We start from the raw sequence: 22,822 nt of genomic DNA on the forward strand, positions 1-22,822 counted from the left end.
CATAAAAATAAACAAGTTTTCATATTTTTATAGAAAGAATATACTTGAAACTATTGATTATTACAATGTATTTTTCTAATTGCAGAAGAGTTTTTTTTTTTATTATCATTTTCAAAAAGAAAGAAAACATTTTCCTACTTGATTTATTGTTTTACTTGCTTCATGTAATTATGTATTAAATAATTTGATGTACGTATATTGCTTAATTTAAAGGTCCAAGAAAATAAAGAGGATTTTAAATAAACTTTTAAGCAGCTAGTAGAATTCTTTAGGATCCTGTTTTGTGTTTCAATGTCTATTAACATTTAAACCAGGTTTCTTTTTCTGATGATTATTTTTTTAAAAATAAAGTTTGCTGCCTGTTGAAAAGCATACTGATCCTTCCGTAATTTTGTTTGTGCTATCTTATAGTACAGCTTGTTTTGTAATAGGAAATATCTTATTCATTGATTGGCTGAATGGAGTGCTCCCTGTAGATGTGACAATCTTTTTGTCATGATTTAATGATTTCAATATGAAACTTAGTAAGTAAACATTAAACAAACAGTAGTAAATAAACATTTTTATATTTATTCTAATAATCTATTAATAATTTAGTTATTTTCTTAAAGATAATAAATCAATCTAAATGGCAACAAATAGTTTTAATTTTCAAAATATAAGTGTTTTTAGAAGGAGGATAATATATTATCTGTTTGTGAGAATATGAATATCCTGAATTCGTTTAGATAATCCTTTATCTCTCTCAGCATTATTGTTCATGATTGTAGCAGAATATGCACTTCTTACCTTGTTGAATTATTCAAAACTTTGTTTTAGCTTTTAGATTATAATTTGTATAGTATAGATTGAAAACATTAGATAATTCTAGGAAGACAATCTCCAGTTAGATTTCAACCAGTTAGAAATTGATAGAATTGCATCTGGAAAGTTACACATTATGGTGCAATGATTCCCTTGATATAAATTTCATTTGCAAGAGTTACATAAAAATAAACATTTCTATGCACTATTGAACTAAGTAACATTTACAAACGACTAAGATTTTCAGCCTTCCTGCAAGATATATCTGGCCCATTCGAATGCGACCAAAACTGTTAACGTTATTTTGTTTACGAGTCAACCTGGTCTAGCGCGATATACTTCGTATTTGAATGGAGAGAAGTTTAGTGCTGGTGACCATGCTCTGAAAATCTGAAATTTTCTTGAAATTATGTCATTAAAACTGTTGCAAAAAGTAATATTCTTATTAATACACAAGTTTCATCTAAAATCTTTTTCTATTAACCACGAAATTTTCTTTCCTGACCATCAATCTGTAGCCACTTTATTTATTCTTCCCTTACATCTAATTAATTATTTAGATGGAATTAAATTAGTGGGCGTATTCGCTCAAAATTCTTCTTGCGTATTTTCTAATAAGGATGTCATAATTCTTGTAGCAAATTGTGGGAGTTTTATTTTCCGATTTCCACACATGAGAGTTTTGTGCTTTGTAGTATAATAAAGAATATCAGTATTTGTGTGTTAATTGCATGGAACTGGCAAATACGATAGATCAATATTCGACGCGAATCTAGCTCCCATTCTTTGGTGACTGATCATTAGAATGCGGTTAATACACAAGTACCAGAAAATCGAACATGTATTATTATATATTTTTTGATTGATTGAAACCAAAATTTGATACATAATCGTAGTCGGCAGATCACACAACCAGTTTCATTTATTTGTCTTTGCATTAAAATGCATGCGAAAGTAAAGATCGACGGACGACGACCCTTTGACAGATTTGGCTTAAAATTTGATAATCTTATTTTGAATCCTAAAACCATAAACTAAATTTCATTTATCTATATTGTTAATTTTCTGAATTATTGCGTTTGCGTGCTCATAAAAAAAGACCAATAGATGACCCAACTTTTGTCGGATTCAATTCAAAATTAGATTAAATTTTTTAGATACTTGACATGCATACCAAAATTTATTTATCTAGCTCTTTATATTTTGTAATTATCGTATTTACTTATGCTCTGAGGAACTAAACGTAGAGACTTCCTTTGAATCGATTTCAATCAGTATTTGATAGAAATCTACAAGTTTTATGTTAAGTTCATTTACCAAATTTCATCCGTCTTGATGAAAGCGTTTTTAAGTTACCGTGTTCAAAGTAAGACACTTAATTCCATTTTTTTTTTTTTTTTCCCCTACTCGGATCGGAAACGTAGAGATTCGTCAAATTCTCGATTTCGAATTTTTTGTCGATTGCAATACTTCCCATGTATACTTCGTGTACGAGGAAAAAAAAGACATTTTGAAAATTGAAGTTAAATATCATGTTACTGTTCATATTCTAATATTTTAGAAATATAATTATCTGCATTTAAAAAAAAAAAAAAATTATAAAAATCTTCCAGAAAATATTTGCGGCAAATTTTTATGTAATTTTTTTATTTTATTTTTACCTGATATTAAAATGTAAACAATCAAAGAATATCTCAACCGATATTTAGTTTAAATGAATTCTCATATCAAAATAAAGATATCAAAAAATTTATTGCTGGAAGTTCAACCAATACTGATGCATGTATTGAAGCATTTTATGTGTTTTAAATGGGGAAGAATAAGCACTTTGAGTATTTTTCCCTGTTTTAGGACGAACTAGGTGACATTTTTAACTTCCTTCGACAAGTCTCCATTATTAAGTTTTCTCAAGATTGCTTGGTATAATTTAATGATATCTCTACTAATAAGAGAATGTACTTATGTCGGCACTCTACTAGACAAACCATTAGATGTAGTTATCAAATTTCCCGCTGTATACTATGGAAAGGTGCATCTCGGAAAGATTTTTTTTTTTTTTTTTTGTTGTTGAAATATTTCAATTAATTAAAAATGGAGCAGAAGTTTTAGTATTTTTTGAAACAAATTTTTCATCTCGTAGTTTTAAAAAAAATATATATCTTAATGACAATTTACTTGCCGTGCTTTTTTTTATGTATAATTTTTAAACGTTTATAAAAAAAATTGATTTTTATAAGAATATTTTAAACATATTTTATAATAGTATATTTCATATTGAAGTAAAACAAATTGTTTTCATAGTTACAAAGGTTGGATTTTTCTTCGATTGTTGTTAGTAAAGGTATGTTTTTTTTTTTTTTTTTTTTTTCTCCTCCATGTGAAATTGGTTTCAACATGGAAAAAGAAGTTTGACGAAGAAATGGTTATTTTATTTCCATGCTTAATAGACTTCATCAACTATATAAAACATGCTTTCAAAGAAATTCCTGTTTTTGCATTAAGGCATAGCTGCAGAATTAAGCAGTTGAGAAGAAAAAAATTAAGTGCAACCATTTTTAGTATTGTTGCTCTTTCCTGTAATGTAATTGGATGTATAAAATTGTAAACAAAAAATTAGAAAAGTGCATTATACAGTGCAAATGCATTGTAGAGGATAATACAGGAAGTTTTCAAGATTTGAAGTTTCAATATATATATTTAGGAAACTTTAAGACATTATTATACTGAATAAGTAATTAAAATTTTTGATAACCATTAATCTCTATGAATCAATTGATCGCCAAAGCCGGCTAATCTATATTAATTATACAGGTGAATGTGTGTGTTGGCGCAGAACAAGCCAGATAGTTTGGCCTACAGCTATCAAATTTTGCACATACCGTAGAGAGTGGAAATGTGAAACTAGGAGCGATTTTTTTGAGGGGAAGGATTTTAATTAATTGAAAATTAAGTTTATTTTTATCTTTTTTCAGCAATAATTTTCGAAAATATTAATGCACAAAATAAATTTCATACCGTTTCAAAACTATAAAAAAATTGTGACATCAATTTAATAATTGTTTCAAATTTTGGTAATTTTTTAAAAATATTTTTTTACCTAATTATCAAGGTTACATTATTGCTTTGAAGTTCAATTCGTTTTCATTGTTGCATTAACTATCTGATCACATAAGTGAACCGGGTATTTATGTTTTCAGTTGCACCATGATGTGGGACTAGTTTCCATTGGAAAATTTCATGTAACAAAATCAGTGGAGCATTGTAAGATTTAAACCATCACATTTTTAATGTCCAGCAATTTCATGGTACCGTAGGTATGGAGTTATTTCTAAAAAATGTCAATGAAATTAAAAATAACCAATATTTCTCGCGAATCAGCTGGTATCCAAAGGCGACTAGATCTCTCTTTCTCTTTGATAGGAAAAGGAGTCGGTAACGTCTCGTGACTGCCAAAGACAGTTTAAAAAAACTATGAAAATTAAAAGCCAATCCTACAATATTTAAACCATTACATCTTTGAAAAAATAAGTAATTGCACTTTAAATTGGCATATAAAATATTTTTGTATAATAAAGATTTTATAAGTTACAAGCTGATTGGTGCCCATTAGAAAGATTATTGTACACAATAAATTGAGCATATCAAAGAAATTAAAATAATGCTTTTTTAACTTTGATCTGACGTGATTAATATCTGACAATTTGAGGGAAACATAATTATATCTAATGATTTTAACTGAAATTAAATATAACAAATATTATACGGCGAACCAACTAACTGATCACCATGACCGATTAGATCTCTCTCACCGGTAAGAAAAGGACTTAGTAATGTGACGCGACCTTACATTAACAAGGATGATTTAAATATTAATGAAAATCAAAGCGATGCGTTCTATAATATTTAAACCAAAGTCTTTGTAAAGATAAGGATTTATACTTTAAGTTGGCGTTATAAAATATCTTTGTGCAATAATTATTTCAGAAATTGCAAGATGAAGTAAAATTAAAATAATAACATTGAATGTAAATTTTTATTATCTAATTAAATATATAAGAAATAATTAAATATACTAAAGAGCAGAAATACTTAGAAATGGATCACTTACTGGCATGTGCAAATTTTATGTCGTAAATGTTAAGTAAGATAAAAAAATATTTTGTTGTAAAAATCAACAAGGCATAGTTTCATGAAATGTTTAATTTTTAGGAATCGTCAGTGGCTGCGGTACAGCAGGGCGGCAATTGCCCCCCTGTCGGCAGCGTCTTGCCCCGTCGACGAGAGAAAGTGTTTACCACTTCAGGATGGTTGTAGAGAGAGGCGCATTATCGAAAAAACTGTCTTGAAGTTAATATATCGCAAACAGTCGAAATATCCAAGTGATGATTAAAGTGTTTTGACTATATTTAGCAAAATAATCGATAGAGTGGTAGTCAATAATATGACGTATTTTGTGGACAATTTTTGATAGACCAACTAAGAACTTTATGCAATGTATGTCGAAGATGTTAAGTTGGCAGATTTTCAGACTTCTGATTCAAATGTTGTTCATTCAGCTTATAATTTGTACTATTTTTGACATATAAATAACAAATGAATAAGATATCGACACGGTGATAGGCTCATTTTGTTGGCAATTTTTGATCGGCCGACTATGAACTCAATGCGGTGAGTGTGGAAGACGTTAAGTCTGCAGATTTTCAGACATTTCATTCAAATGTCGTTCATCAAGCTTTTAATTTTCACTACTTTTGGCGATATATAACCGACAAGGTGACATGTGAATAAAACATAAAATATGTCGCATTTTGCCAAAAATTTTTGACCGGTCAATTAAGACTTCAATGAGATGGATGTCGACGACGTTAAATCCAAATTTTCAGTCATCTGATTTAAATGTTATAATGTTCATTCAGCATATACTTTATATTATATTTAGCAGAATAATCAATAAGCTGGCAAGTGAATAAGACGTCACATTTTTCTCGACTAATCTTTTTCCCTTTGGCTAAGATTTTATCATAAATTATGGGAAAAAATTATTTTCATCGAACACTTCCATTATCTGTCAGTGGAATTATTAGAGAAATTGCAGTTTTTATATTATTCATGAATAGAACGATAGAGTTATTTTCCATAATTCAAATTCTAAAGTTAATCGTCGTCTTATTCATTTAATTGTTACTTCCTCGATAACGAATTGGTAAATTTATTTTATTCATTTCACAATTCAGTCATGTCAGAATTCCCTGATAAAATCTAATTAATGGTTAAACTAAATTCAAGTAAGTAAATCGTACAATTACAAATTAAGTTTATTTACAGTAAAATATCTGTTTTCTTTCGCAGTCTAATTTATCAAGTTACAATTATTACACTAAAGAGGTATTACGTACTACAACTGATGACAAAAAAAAAAAAACATTTGTGGTATGGTAGCTTTTTAGTTACACTAAAAGAGTTTAACCAAGTATGCACTAAATTTGTTAAATAAATTACTTCCTAAATTATTCAAACTCTGAATTCAATATTATGACTATAATGCGGAAGCGTATCGTTTTTTGTTTTTTTTTCCCTCAATCAATTACTATTCGCAGCAAAAACTATATGATTTCAGATGTTTCTAAATTTTTAATAGACTATATAAAGATGTCTTGATAAAGGGATGATTAAAATTGTTATTCATAGAATATTCATATATAATACAATAGCCCCTTGACATCCGAATTTACTTAACTTCCTAATTAGATGGCAGATCTTATTTGGAATAATTATTGCTATTTTAATCCCTAGAATAATATAAGGGCATGTGATGCGTTTTCAAGTGATTTTTGCATTTTAAATTATTTAGTACTTTCCCTTAATTGCAGATTTAAAGTTAAAAATTTAGTAATTCCATAGCGAATCAGACTCGTCATTGTATACGAAGGGGTTAAGAAAAATCAATTCATGCAATTGAAGGGGTAAAACTCACTTTTTTGGAGGAATATTAACTTGCAATAACTTGAAATTAAAAAACCATACTTAACCATAAGAACGTGTGCCTAAAAATGAAGACAAGGGAATTCATATTCAAGATCTAATTATTTCTTAATAAAATTCACTAGTTTTTTTAAGCCTAAATATATACTGAAAAATAAATACATGAGGAGATCTAATGTTTAAGCAGTCCCTTTTTCATATCTTACATAAAATAATAAGTAACTGAGAGTTTTTTTTTTTCTTTTACAAATTGCTTTGTAAAGTTTTAACAATGAAAGAAATGATCAGCATCTAAATAAAAAAGAAGCTACATAATACTTTATTTTCTTTAATTAAATGTAAAATTAATTATTATGAGTTAATTTGAAGCCAAATGAGAGATATTGTGCTTGCCCCCCTGTCGGCTTTGTCTTGCCTCCCCGTCGGCAACTCCTTGTCGCCGCCTCTGGGAATCGTTGATAATTAATCATTTATTATTCTAATGGGAAAAATACTATGAACAAAGAAGATAAAAGGTAAACAGGTATACATGACTATTCAAGAATAAAGAGCTGATTTAAAATCTTTATTTCCAATAAATGACAGTAGAAATACATCAAAGATTGGAGGAAAATTGAAAATTTTATTTTTTGTATTCAACCTGAGCTCTGTTTGTTATATGACACGCTCGAATTGGAAGTTAATTTTTTGCCACACGTGAAGCAATCGGTTCCTGGTAATAGAACTCACTGTTGTAACATAGATTTAAACCCTTGCCCATCGAATTTATTTATTTTATTAAAGACATTTATTGTTATTTTTAATTTTTATAATAATACAGTAGTATGTGAGATATTAAAGCGTTTCTAAATGAATTTGCAAGTTAATCTCCAATCAAGTGACTGTTACTTAATTGCAGATTTAAAACAAAAAATTTAGTTATTAGACACTTCATTTTAAAGCACAGGCCACATCGTTGGTGGCGAAATTTCAAGCTTTGTTTGCGAATTTCCAATGTGTATGTTTTAAAACAATTTGGAAACTTCTTTTGTATATGCAACCATCTACGAATGGATTGTACCATTTGTTTATGACTAGGAGGTTCTTTGTTGAACTTACAAAGAAATGCATGTAACGATGTATTTTCTCTTTGCATACAGCAGGACACAAAATAGTTTTTCCTGAAATATTGCCATATTTCGTAAATAAACAACACCGCCACTTTTACTAGGTTATCCGAGTACAAGAAATAAAACCTTGACTTTCCCTTTATCTATTAATCCAGTATCTGTTTCTTTCTATTAACGTTTATTAAAAATAAATATTTGAAATCTCTATTTTCTTGTTAAATAATTCTACATTTTTATAGAAAGAAAAGATATCATTGCGATTTATGGATGATTAAGACACAATCCACCTTCTGTTAGTATTTCCTAAGGGCGCGTAAGTTGCTCTATGACATCTTCACAATATTCTATAGCATTCAGAATATTAATGAAAGCCTTGAACGTGTTGTACATTATTTTGCGTTAATTAGAATGGAAAACGTCTTCTTTATATATTGATAATAAAAACAGAAGCATTTTTGATAATTTTGTGGAAGAGCTTCTTTTGAATTTGCGTTCAATGGAATATTGTAGAATGTGCTGTGGGTAACTGGATTCATGTTACTTTTTCATGCAGCCATCGCCATTTGCAAAGAAATATCTTTTTGTTGTAAGAATGTTACCAGATACTTTTGAACGATAAATAATGATTATTTCAAACCCTTTTCAATTTACTGTCCAAATAGCATTTCATATACACATAATAAATAAAATAGATAAAAAATATCTGAATTGAGGATCTCAACACTTGTTTAATACATATCGTATAACATCATCTAAACAAAAAAAATATGCTAATATCCAAGCGCGCATTGGTTTATAGTCAATTATTTGAAGAAACTTTCACTTCTCCTTTCTAATTGTTTCCGATTTTGTGAATTTAAAAATAGTACACAAAAAAGAGCATGTAGCTGAAATTTTAATAAAGTTAGAGGAGATAACTTAGATTTGAGAAATTGATTTAAAAAAAAAAAAAACTAGTATTTCTTCTTCCCTTGTGTAAATAAAACAATAAATCCAAAGGAGGGAAAGAAAAAAAAAATACTCATGCTACAATTAATTTTTTTATTAGATGTCAGAAAATTTATTTTCACGAAATTGAATACTATAAAACAGTAGCTTACAAATGAAAATGGTTTTTAAACAGGTAATTTCGTTAAAAAAATCGCCACCCTTGAAAAATTACCCACTGTGAATAGATATTCTGTGATGATTTAAATTCGAAATACATTTGTGTATATTTTGGGTGAATTTGTAGTCATTCTGTCAAAGGAATCGCATGATTTTCGGTTTCGATGTCAAAATACAAAAACATGTGAATAAGATTAATGTAAAAAAAAATAAAAAAAATAGCATTTTCCGTTACTGTGGTTAAGACAGTACAAATATGGCAAGAAAGTCTCATTTCTTGGGGAAAAAACTCAATTTCACCATTAACTTTGAAGGGACTTGGTAGCAACTGAGAAAATGTAATTCAACAATTGTTATGTTTCATTTCGGGTATTCAAAAACATTTTCAATGATTTAATGAGTATGCTGAAAAACTTTTGTAACAATCGAAAAATCAATCTCCTTTCAATATCTCTCGCTTTCACTTCGAAAACAAATTAGTTTCGGTTTTGTATTTAAGGTTTATTAAGCTGGCTATAATTCGACTTTTAATATTATTAAAATATTTTGAAAATGATAGAAAATTTTCTGTTTAAAACTAAAAAAAAATATTTCATAACAATACAAATATATTTATAAAAATAACGGGAATAAAAGTTGGGTTCTACAGAAATGTCAAAAGAGGGCCTTGTCGGTGACTATTTGCTGTTGTATTGTACAGTGGACAGTGGAAGTAGATGAACTCAAATCGTGCCGTGATATACTGTATCTATATGTTTGTAGTTTCTCCTCCAAATTTGTGTTATTTCTGTCCGTGAAATCATATTCCATTGTTCTGAAATGTGAAAATAATAGATGTTGATATCTTGATATGGTATTTTTAATTTGAAATAAAATTGTGGGTTAATCGTTCATCTCATAACATAATCTCCGATTGTAAATATTGTTAAAGAAAACAAGTACATCTCTCCTGGAATTCTTCTAAAATATTAACGATGTCGGGAATATAATTATCATGTAATTCTACGAAAATAGACACTCTGTGAATGTACATAATTATGTAGTATTAGAAAAAGAGAAGATTTTTCTGCGCAATAAATGTAAGTACATTTTTGATTCATTAGGCTTATATTTGACGTTAAGTCTGTCTTGTTTATATGCATTTATTTACTTTTAGAAATTGCAAGTTTTTCACATAATTATTTGATTTTACGTAATTGAAAACATTTTAATTGACATAATTTGCTTATATGCATTGTTTTAATCATTTAATTTAGTTTTTCTACCCAATTTAATACTTTGAAAAAACGTAAACAAAAGGGATCATATCATTAACTGGCGTGCTGTTATATTGCGTTCATTGATTTTTGAAGATGATATTGTTTTAAAGTCGTGCTTGAAACTAATTGAAATAAAAATGTGTACAATATTTTCTTATTATTATGCGGAAAGAGAGGATTAAATTTTCAAATTTGCTATCATTGTATCGATATTTTTTAAATCTTTTATAATTATGTAAATATTATTATGTTGGTGATTATTTTTATAAATTGTACTGCATTAAGACACTATTTTAAATTTTTTTCGTTTATAATCTGTATTGAAATTCATTTTAAAGAGAAGCATCGGAAATTGTATTTCAAATTAAGTTTTTGATTATTAACAATGATAATACTTTTAAAAAACAGTTTCACGATACTCTATTGTAGGTTTCGTGTGGAAGAATTTTAAATAAGTTATTAATTTCTATAATAAGGTGTTGCATATTACTTTTGGAATATATCTTTTAATAAAGGAATCGTTTTAATCTTAGTGCATTTTTAGATTTATCTGCGTATATTAATTTTACATTTTTAGCAGATTTAATAAATCGGTACATTAGTGAAAAATACATTTCAATCAAATCTCATGAGTCACTCTATTAAGATTTATTTTTGTCTTATTATATATTATTATTGATTCTTTTAATAATTTAGATGTAATAATTTATTTTGCTTAAAATATAGATTGGAAACTCATTAGTGTGAGAATTTAAAATGAGCATTTAAGCAAATGTTTTAAATAAATTTTATCATTTCCCATGTAAATTGAAATACAATATTATAAATAATTTTGCTTTCTATATATTTTTAAAATTTTTATTTTTAAGTAGATTTTAATTAATCTATTGTTATAATTTGCTTCCATAAATTAATTACCTTATAATATATTTTATACTTGATTAGCATGCTTTTCAAAATTATTTGTCCATTTACTCATCTGCCAGATATTCATCATAGTTTGTTAGTTAAAATATGAAGGAAATATGTTAATTTGACTTGAATGTTATGTGTATTGAAAGATAAGATGTTTGAACTAAAACTGTTTCTCATTTATTTTCTCTATTTGATTATTTCAATAAAAAGTAATATTTAAAAAATTTTAGTTGATTAATTTTAAAAATTCTTAATGCTACTTGTATGTAATAAATATTTCCAAGTATTGGAATTTATTTTTTTAAAGTAAGCATTTTTATTTACTATAAAATTTAATGAATATATACTAATTTTTATTTTTTAGCTTGAAAAGCTCTGCAAATCTTCCTTTCTAAATTATTTTCCAAACTTATGAAAAAGATTTGGAATTTCATATGTAAATGTGATGTATTTAACAAAATTTAAAATTTTGGTGACTTTACCAAAGTTTTTTTTTTTTTTTTTTTTTTTTTGTAGCAATCATTTACTAAAATATGATATTACTAAGTTTTTGTGGCTGTCTATAATGGAGCAATTTTGTTGATTTTTTTTAAAATACATTTTGCATAATTTTGGCTGGGGACTGCAGCTTAATCTTTGTTATGCTTTGATTATCAAGAATTGACTAGTGACTAAAATAATTTTTTGTGAAATTTTAATGCTTCAAATTCATGATTTCTATATGGTCTTCATTACCCTTGAAATGAATGTATTAATAATGATTATGAAACTTTTTTAACAATTCTTTTTTATGTTAACTACCTTAAAATGTTGATTATTATTTAGTCTGTACATTGTTCAGCATTACTGAGATTATATGAATTTTCAGAATTATTGCATATAGTTATTTTCAAAGTACTTAGGAAAAAGATGAAAAGATTATAGCAATATCTTTGTAATAATGAATAATATCAGGTATTTAATTCTGAATATTTCATTAAAAAAAACTGCATTAAAGAAATTCCTCTGAATCTTTCCTTCCCATTTTCTAATTTGTTTATTTCTTTGTATAGTTATATTTTTAAAATTTCATTCTGTTTTTTTCTAGTAATAAGTATGAAAAATTAAAATTTTGTTGGTTTTCTTGCATATATTTCTAAATTTTGGTCTAGTAATAATTAACAAATCAATTAAGGTATTTTATTTATCTCCTAAATGATACACTATAAAAAAAATTTTCAAATTGCAAGTTCATAGAACTATGGTCGAATTATTATTATTTATTTATTTATTTGAAATACGAACAAGATAAATACCTTTACTTCTAATAAAATAAAAATTAAAAAAAAAAACCTTTTTAAAGAAAACTTCCATTAGATATTTATTATATTGCAAAAGAATTATGGGATATTATAAATGCAATAACAATTTTAAAGGATTGCTCCATATTAATATTAGAAATAATTTTTATTCTTACTTTTCAATACAATAATTTCAATTATTTAGTTAAAAATTTCAGGAAATTATTTTATATCATTTATTAATAATATTCATTAATTTGTTTTTAAATCGGTTACAAGTACAAAAAAAATGTATTTCCTCTGAGAAATATTAATATCTAATCATAATTGAGGTAGCTGAAATCAAAATATCTAATAAAGAGCACCCAAATTAAACATTAAGCAAGCATAAACATTCAGGATTTTAATTTTATATATTCAGTTAAAATATAGTTTTTAATTTAAAAGTCTGTAACAAAAATTAAATTTTCTGCACTGTGGTTGATGATCCATTTGTGTTTCTGTAAGAATAAATAAATGGAGACATCAATGTCTAGAGCATTATTTAAATTGCAAAATGTTGACAATTTTCTTGTTTACACTTTCTATGAACAAACCATTAAAATGACTGATTTGTGTGTTGAATATAATAACCAAATATCTTGATAAATAAGCTGTTAAAGAAAATAATGTATGTATGGATAAGCAAGACTTAATTTTTTTTTTTTTTACTAAATTTATTTTTCTTTTAATTTTGCTTGAATACTCAAGATATAAATATCTTGAAATTGCTGTGCAAAAAATCTTTTAAAGTGCTGACTTTTCAAGAAAATTATTTCACTAATAATTAAGAACTTTTTATGTTACAGGTGCCAATTCTTTGTACAGAGTCTTTCTATGTGTGATAACTGGGTTAAATTGTTAGACAAGTGCAGCTGTAGAGTCACACCATTCTTTATGTAAGTTTTATATATATATATATTATTTAATGTAACATTATCTAAAATATATGTATTTCAAATTTAATATATGATTTATAATTGTGCAAGTGAACAACAACACATCATTAATATTTAGGCTAGCTTTATAAATGTTAATTACCTTGTCCATTGCTTATTAGCATGACATGATGACAGAACTTATCAGATATCCCCGAAGGAAGTTTTCTCATAAAATTATTCTGATGGTCACTTGTCATGATACGTGTTTTTTTTATGTTTGTTTTGTCACAGTGACCTTTCTACATATTTTATATATATACACTGCTCCTATAACCTTTGTGCAAACTTCACTTTCTCTAAAGTTTATTTAAAGTTTTTGATTCTCTTTGTATAGTTTATTATATTTTCTGATAATTTCTGCTATGTTTTTACATTGCGCTTCAGTATTATTATTAAAAGTCCTCTTAGTTTCCATACAAAACTATCAAATATAGAAAAGATAAGGTTCACTTATAATAAATTCTTTAAATGAATTAAATCAGTATTAGCACTTCTAATTATGAAAGATTCATCAATTATATTGTTCATAAAATATTTGTAGTTTGCCAAATTGGTTGAACAAGCCTTGATTTCAGAATTATGCAAGTACATATATTTTGTACTACTGTAATTAAAGAAGGCTTCTTTTATTTTCTATGCAAACTAATTTTGGTAAAAGTATGGTTTAATGTGCCCCTTGCTGTGCCAAAGATGTCAAGTCACCAATAAAGATGGCAGAAAAAATAAACACTTCTGCAAAACAGTCACACTTACCACTTTCTGCATTAAAATTTTGGTCTTTACTGATAAGTATTGGTTATCTGAGATTCTTTTTTTGATCCTTTGGGATCACTATTGCTGCTTATTTTAACAATTTTGAAATAAAGAAGTTTTTACTAACCGGCTGTGGCAGTCTGTTGTGTAGGGAGCAAAATTTAGAGCATGTGATGCCTTCGGCTTCTGAAAAAAGCACCAGGCTGAATTTTTTAACTTAAAAAAAAACCCTACGGCTTCACTAGCTGTGGGACTGGGAACCTAGTAACTTCATTGGCACATTGAACATAAGGACATAATCAAAAAAAAAAAAAAAAAAAAGAAAAGAAAGAAAGAACAGGGAATGAAGCAATTAAAACATTCTCCATACAAAATTTCAAATGAGCATCCTTTTTCCAACTTCATCAACTTGTAAATATATATATTCCGTTCCGCCTTCATTCATCCTGCAGGTTCAAAATATTTCATGCCATCCCATTCACCAGACATCCATTCTTGCACAATTACCGACATAAGAAATTATCAAAGGAACCGTCAGAACACAAAAAGAATTATGAGAACTGCAAGGAATTCCATTGTAGAAGATTTGTAAAGTAAGAATTCAGACAATTTCTTAAAGTGCATACCAACAGTTAAAAATTACAAAAGAATAAATATTTTGTATTTTCTTCGTATTGACATTAAAAATAACATTGTAGTGTCTTATTAGTAGTTAAAAATACTTTTAATTAAAAGGCAGAATTAAATTAACCTTTAATAGATATTTTTTTATTATTTTTAATTAAAGATTTTTAATAAAATAATTTTAGTTCATGTACAACTCAACCATTGTAAAAAATAGTAAACAAAACAACATTAGGGTTGCTAGAGGATCATTTCGTTGGGTTGCCATATTGGTGATTGGATTCGTTGGAGTGCCCATATTGTGACACACTAAATTACATGTCAACCCTAATTTTTTTACCCCATTTTAAGTTGTGTTCATTTAATTATATTATTTATTAAGCTGAAAAAAATCTTAACTGAACAAAGAAGTCTTTATACAAAATATTTGATCATGTGAAATACAAGGGTGGGTAGAAAAGTTTCTGTCATTACAAAGGAAAAAAAAAAATGTTTAAAGATTGCTTAATTTTTCAACGTAATCCTCCTTCCAAAAATATACATTTTCTCCAGTGGTGCGGTAATAGTTAGATCCCTTCTTTGCAAGAACTTTTGTCTAAGGCCTCAAAGTGTACATTTGTCGCTGAGATGACTTCAGTATCAGAAAAGATTTTTCATCCAGCCAGAAATTTTTTCAGGTTGGGGAAGAGGCCTTAGTTCAAGTGGGTCATATTTGGAGAATAGGGTGCATGAGGATGAATTTCAAACTTCATTTCATCAAGTTTTATCATCACAATGTCATCCTTGTGCACGAAAGCATTGTCCTGATAAAAGATGACTTTCATCTTCGCCAGAAGTGTTTGTTTATCTTTGATTTCAGAATCCAATTTATCCAGAAGATAAGCATAATATTCTGTGTTGATGACCCTGCCTTTTTCAAAATAATCCAATAATAAAATTCCCTTAGCAACTAAAAAAAACTGTTGCCATAATCTATCCAGCATACAACACACTTTTTTTGGTGCTGATTTATCTTTTGCTGCCCACTGTTTTGATTGCTGCTTGGTTTCTAGAGTATAGTAATAGATCCATGTCTTATCCACAGTAACAAAATGCCACAAAATATCAGCTGGTTTGAATTGTACAGCTCCAAACATTGCTCTGATATCATGCGCTGCAGTTTTTAATCCAAAATCAGCAAACACAATACCTATGTTGCTGACGACTTCCTCATACCCAAAATATGATATGCTCATTCTTTGGATATATACCAATAGACTCAGCAACTTCTGCTAATTTCAGGCGACAATCATTCATAATACTTTTGCGAATTTTTCTAACAATTTCATCTGTAGTGGCTGATTTTAGCCTTCCAGAATGCCTCGCACCCAGAGTGCTTGTACGACCATATTTAAAACCTGCAATCCATGTTTTAAGTGTGAGTGAAATTTCCCCTGTGTAGTATCTAGCTCTCTTTTAATATTCATTAGAGATAAGCCTTTTATAAAAAAAAAAAAAATATATTTTATCACAGCTCACATTTTAGTTTTCTCCATACTCATCTAAAAATCAAAAATTTTAAAACAGCACAGTATAAAAACAACTAATCGCATGTCTTTCAGAATATGCAAGAAGTATTAAACAAAGATGGCATTTTGGAGTGCCATAGTCAAAATAACTCCGTGACTACCACTTCTAGGTCAAGCCAGAAACTTTTCATCCTACCCTCATATTTGAAAAAGCATATAAAAAAATGCAAACTTATTTATAATATGCATATGAGATAGGAAAATTTGTAAGGCAGGGGATCAAATATGCAGCTTTGAAAAGTAAATAATTTGGTGCTGAAAATTGGCAAAAAGTGTATTTTAAAAACTTTCATTCACTGTATGAACAGTATACTTCCAGAAAAGTAACCTTTAAAAGAGTTAAATTATAGCCATTGGAAAGGAAATTATATAATGTATAGAATACAATCAAAGATTAAATGTGGAAAGGCATTCTTCTTGAGATATTTATAAAATGAAAGAACATTTTCTACATTATCATTGTACACTGTGTAGGGGCTATGCTAAAAATTTTTTTTCAAAGAAATGCTTTATAACTTGTACATGTTATTTAAAATTGTTTTTATTTATATAAACACTGACTTTAAAAAGAAAAAAAAAATCTTAAAATATGATAAAACTCTAATAACTAATGTTAGCATCTTTTAAATCATTATTGACATTTATATTATTGTACTTTCACACACAACATTTTTATTTTGAAAGAATTTTATCTACAAAAACCATTTATTAAAGAAAATAAATTCATAAGAAAATTCATAATGATTGACCTAAAAATTATTTCTGTGTTAACTTTATGCCAATGATTAATTCCCAAACACACATTAATACTTTTCGAATTTATAATCATCAGTGGCATGCGGTTAATGCACAAGTACCATTTATGTATATTATAGTGCCTTAAGATAGTTTTTATTTACCTTTGACTTTTTCTAATACTTCCATAATTAAAAAAATTCATATAATATTATATATATATATATATATATATATAATAAGGATTTTTTTATAATTATGTGGACTTGATGGAATTCTGATTTTATTAAATTATTCAGTATGTTTGGCTAACATTTAAAATTCTTTAAAGAATTATTTTGTCTTTGTTCTATGATGCTTTTATATGAATAACTTTTTACTGAATTATTTAAATGTTGAATGATAGATACACTAAATCAATGTGTAATTATCTCATCAATATTATTAAGGAATTTTTGTATAATAAATATCTTTATTTTTAGGACCCATAACCTGAATTTTATTACCCTTAAACATCAAAATCAATAATTATTTAGATCAAAATTTGTTCTCCAACAGGGTGGCGACAGAACCGGGAAATCAGGGAAAAGTCAGGGAATTTCATAAAAATATCTAAAAATCAGGGAAAATTGCAGATGAGAGCATTTCGCGCCAAGCATGCGAGCAAACAGTGATTTTACATTATCATTTCTCTACATGTGAAGCCTAATGTTGCCAAAACGATCATAGCAACAGCAACCAGGAACAACTTTCTTTCAAGGGTATGGTGATTTTTTTGAACTTTTGTTATAAGAATAGTGATAAGTTGTTTAATGTTGCTAATATCAACTCTAATGAAACTTTCAGAAAAATTGGTTTTCACTTCAGATTGTGAATAAATTTTGGTTCGACCTGTTCTCACCTCAACACTTTGCACTGGTGCTATAACATCGGTAAAATGACAATGAGGCTTTCTCGTGGCAACAGTAATGTTGAGAGAATGTTAATATTTTAATCAATAAAGATTGCGTATGAGAGAATGTGATAGAATAAACACTAATTCGAGAATTTTGTGTGACATCATTCAAGCGAATAGTGAAATAAGAAATTTTAAAGTAATTTAATGAATGATTAAATTTTTTCAAAACTATCGATTTTAATTTGAGGAATTCATGAGTCAAATATGAAGAGTATAAAGAGAAGAAGTAGAGGAAATAAAAGGTAATAAGGAAAAATGTGGAAAGAAAAAAAATGCAGACAGAGTATTGGTTTTTGGAATTAAAAACAGTAAAAAATAAAATTCTTGAAGCAGCTTAAAAAAAAGAGTTTAAACGTAGAGGTAAAAATTGCAAACCTTAAAATTTTGTGAAATAAATAAATAAATAAAGTTTTAAAACTTTTTAATTTATTTAAAGCAGAACTGGTTGTTTTAAAATATTTTATTATTCTAATAATTGATTTTCAATTTTAAAATTATTAAGTATTAATTTTTTCATTTGAATTGTAATAATTAATGGATTTGTCTGTTACTTGAGTTATTATAATTAAATTTGTATCATATATCTAGCATTATTTGTAATAAGAAATGGAATTTATAAAAACCCTTTTATTTATTATTAGATTATAAGTTTTTGATTAGAGAAAGTAATTTCTTATTGATTATTAAAGAAAGTTTAAAGTAATATTTTGGCAGTTTCTTGTTTAAATCTTTGCTAAAATATATGTTTTTAAGTTCATAAGGTCATCTATTTTTATTATTTATGTTGCAACATATAATTCTATTACTATGCATAGAGAGCACTAATTAGTTAGTGAATTCTTTTAAAATTTTGAGCAGGGATAAAAACTTTATAACTTATTATAAACTTTACCTTTAATGTAAATTAACTTTTGTTATAAAGACTACTTTTACTGCTTCTTAAAATTCTTATGAAGTTTGGAAGCAAAGTATTTTGTGATTCTGAGTAGGGAAAAGCCAGGAAATTAATATGATTATTAAGTATAAGTCGGGGAAATATTGCAAGTTTAGTTTGGGAAAAATTAAGGAATTTTTTTTTTTACAGCTTCTGTAGCTACCCTGTCCAATACAGATCAAGATTTTAAGAAATTCAAAAATAGAATAAAAGTTTTTGTAGATTATAAAAATTGCCATATCATATAAGAAAGTTTTGAAAAAAATGTTAAAGCATGCTCACATACACGCACAATTTCTGTAGTTTGAGTTAATTTAAAACTACGATAATTCAGTTTCGTAAATCCATACAATTTTCGCATTAAATTCTTTTATTCTGTCCTTTTTAAAAATTTTTATTTGTATACTAATCAGATGCCATTGCCAAATTTTTATCTTCATGGTAGTTTATTAATCAGTGGACATAATTATTAAGCTATCATGACATCTTTGGCAATTAATTTCTGGTTTCAATAAATGACATTTTTAAGGATTTTTGTGATGATTAATTATGTGCACAAAAGTACTACGGAAATTTTTATTTCTTATTGTTAATAAAAGTAGGGAAAAACATCTTTTTCAGTATAGTTTCTAATTAAGCATTTTTATGATTATGCTGTTGATAAATTGCAAATATCTTATTAAAAATTTATATTCCTGTTTGCTGTTAGATTTTCCATTTTAATTTATATTCTGTCACAACATTACTGAATCAAGCATTATTATCAATAAAAAAAAGACACTTATTGAATAATGGAATTTTTTTAGCAACAATTAAAATTAAAATAACATGATGTAACATGTTAGTTTGAGTACCTGATCATTTATGAAATTTAATTTATTCTCAAAATAAAGTTTTTAACTCTAGACCATCTGGTGGCATCCCATTGGTGCTTCACAAGACAAATGCTGGGGACACTATATATGAAGCTAAGAACAAGCATAAGCATTGATTCTGCTTTATTCAAGTAACAATTAGTTACAGGTTGTAAAATAATCATATTAGCAAGCATATCCTAGAAATGTATAAAGTGGTGAAGATGTTGCAGAATTATTTATTGGAAACCATTTGTTTCAATTTAATAGCATTAAAATGAATAGATATTACAAAAATAAATACAAATTCAGTAAGAGGAAGCAAAATAAGAAAAGTGTTATATTTGCATATATTACTGCAGACAAGCGTAAAAAGTGGTTTGCGTTTTTGATTCTTATGGGAATAATAAAAAAAGTGAAAGTACATGGTGGGGATTATTGGTTGATGAATCTGTTTCTGGAAACTACAATATTTCATAAAACTATGACTTATAAGAGAGTTAAGCAAATATTATCACTTTCGTATTTTTCCAGTAACGGTAGTAAACCAGATAATGGTGACTGACTTTTCACTACAAGGTGCAATGTAAATTATATTAATTCATAAAAATGTTAAAAAAATCTTGGATTGATGAAGAATGATACCATGACATGGACAACTAAAATTCAAAGTTTATAATTCTTTAAAAATTACTAAATATAGTATTTCCATCCACATCCTTTGCAATGCTGCTACAAAATATATTTTTGTTTCAAAATATACTTGGGTGTTTGACAAATCTTAAAGAATGGAATTATTGACATTTTTTCCATGAAAGTGGTATCTTTATATGTATAATTATTATAATAGCATAAATCTCACAGAAAATTTGTTTCTAAAGAAAATATGTATCTGTGGAATGCTACGACAAAGCCAAATATTCCTAGTAAAATTTAAATAACTTGAAACTAAATGTTTTCGAAGCTGCATTTTAATGGAAAAATGAAATGCCTGCACAGTTATGGAAAGCATTTTAAACCAAAATGATATGAATAATGTTTGATGTTCATAATGCCAGTTTAATTGACACTAAAAAATGTAGAAAAACCAATCGCAAAATTTAAAAACGTGAAATGAGTATTGCATTACATTAAATATATGAAAGAAGTGGATGGAGCAGATCTTCTCAGCTGCTGCCCTGTATAATGATAAAAAACAAAAATTGACATTATATTCTTCTTTTATGCTATATTCATTTCTTTAGAATATATTAATACTTTGATGCATGGATAAAAAGTCTTTACTTCCATGATTTTTCTTTGAAAATAAGTGATTTTTGGATAAAGGATAAATTGTCCATTAAAGGAAGAAACTTCAGTGATCCCTAATATATTGTGTGCTTCACATCATGATTTGATTGACAGGTTTTCTAGGCTGCTAAAAGTAACGCCACTTAATACAAAATTTTGAAACCAATAAATGTAAACAAAGAAAATATATGTGCTCCAGAAAAGAAAAGAAAGAACAAAATAAAAAACATTTAATGTGCAAGTTTTATGTAGTTGCTTTGCACTTCAAAGATTGTTTTGCTTCCTACTATTTAAAAGAGAAATAATAAGTATTCAAAGAAATAGTGTATGAATAAAATATATAATACAAAAAAAAACTTACATTTATTTATATATACGCTTGAAATTTTGTGAAAATTTAGTGCACGATTGAGAACTAGTGAGATTAGTAAAATTTGTTGTTTTATGCTCTCCCGAAAACTTGAAAGTAACCCCGATGACAGTCGAAGAGATTTGAGCCAATCGTACTGACACCAAACAAAAGAATTTTCCTTGTGTATGCTGGTGCCATTGTGTTAATGCAAAACTCTACAACTCCATTACTGAATTGAATTATTAATCATGTACGCTGAACAGTATTGTGTATAAAGAGTGTTTACACTGCCTGTTAATATGGCTCCCCCTCTTTTGTTTGTTTATTTAATCTGAGCTTTAAAGGAACAACTCTTTTCCGTATATTGGGGAAATAGTAATCACTATTGTTGATCTAGCTTGAATGAATGTAGTAATGATACATATTTGAGATTATATAAATAATTTCATATTATCATAAAATATATATACTTATCACATATTGATTACTGCACCATTAGTAGAAAATTATTAAGGGCAATTATATATTCACAATGGTGAAAATTTAGAATATGTATTATTATAAGTGATAAATTGGTTATCAAATTAAAAAGCAACTTTTTCAAATAGTATTATTTTGAGGTATTTTGTTAAGTCAGTGTAGTAAGATATGTACATTATATATGAAGCAAAATCTAAAGAAATGTGTATAAAAAATCAAAATATGCTATGTTCCAATTTTTAAAGATTCTGAAATAAAGTTCAGATGATTAAGTGTTGCCTTAGAAACTGAGTATTTGAAAATATTTAAGTAATGCATTGTCAATTTATATAATTTTTTTAAAACTAATAACCTGAAAATATTTTTATTTATAAAAAAAATCTATATCTTCAAAATAATAAGAGGGGGGGACCATAGAACCTGTCGCCTGGCTTCAAGCATTTCTATACTTTTATCAATTTTTATTGCATATGAGAACTCTTTCCGTATGATATGATACTTCATTAACAGTCATCGCCTTTTCCCCACTCTTGCGAAAATTCTCTATGATATGGACTGTGCTCTCCAGCCACAACCAACCACTGAATTAATTTTGGAGATTTTTATTTCATTTGAAAACATATGATCACAAAGCACATTATTAACAATCAACTACCCTCCAAAACACTCAATTTTCGAAAGAAATAATATCTTCTGCCCTCAGAGAAATTCTGAGAAAATTTGCAAAAGTTTCCAAATTATAATCATTTTATTTCCTATTTGCAAAATTTCCTATATGCTTATGACTCCCAGGTATATACAATCAAAAATCATCTGCTTCTATTTTTTAGGGATATTG

The 22,822-nt window shown here is 27.2% G+C and overlaps 1 protein-coding gene across 3 annotated transcripts in view; it reads left to right on the top strand.

Moving 5' to 3' along the window:
• The first annotated feature begins 9,681 nt into the window (after positions 1–9,681).
• The window catches only part of LOC129963176 (inactive rhomboid protein 1-like), a 39,044-nt gene continuing 25,903 nt past the window's right edge, over positions 9,682–22,822 (top strand). Inside the window, exons 1-3 of one of the 3 annotated variants that reach the window (XM_056077323.1) lie at positions 9,682–10,081; positions 13,305–13,394; positions 17,675–17,877. The gene's annotated coding sequence lies outside the window, so the exon portion shown is untranslated. The remainder of the gene's footprint in view (positions 10,082–13,304; positions 13,395–17,674; positions 17,878–22,822) is intronic. The other 2 variants (XM_056077326.1, XM_056077325.1) reach the window with 2 other exon arrangements.

This window comes from Argiope bruennichi, chromosome 3 (genome assembly GCF_947563725.1).
Source record: "Argiope bruennichi chromosome 3, qqArgBrue1.1, whole genome shotgun sequence".
Lineage (NCBI taxonomy): Eukaryota > Metazoa > Arthropoda > Arachnida > Araneae > Araneidae > Argiope > Argiope bruennichi.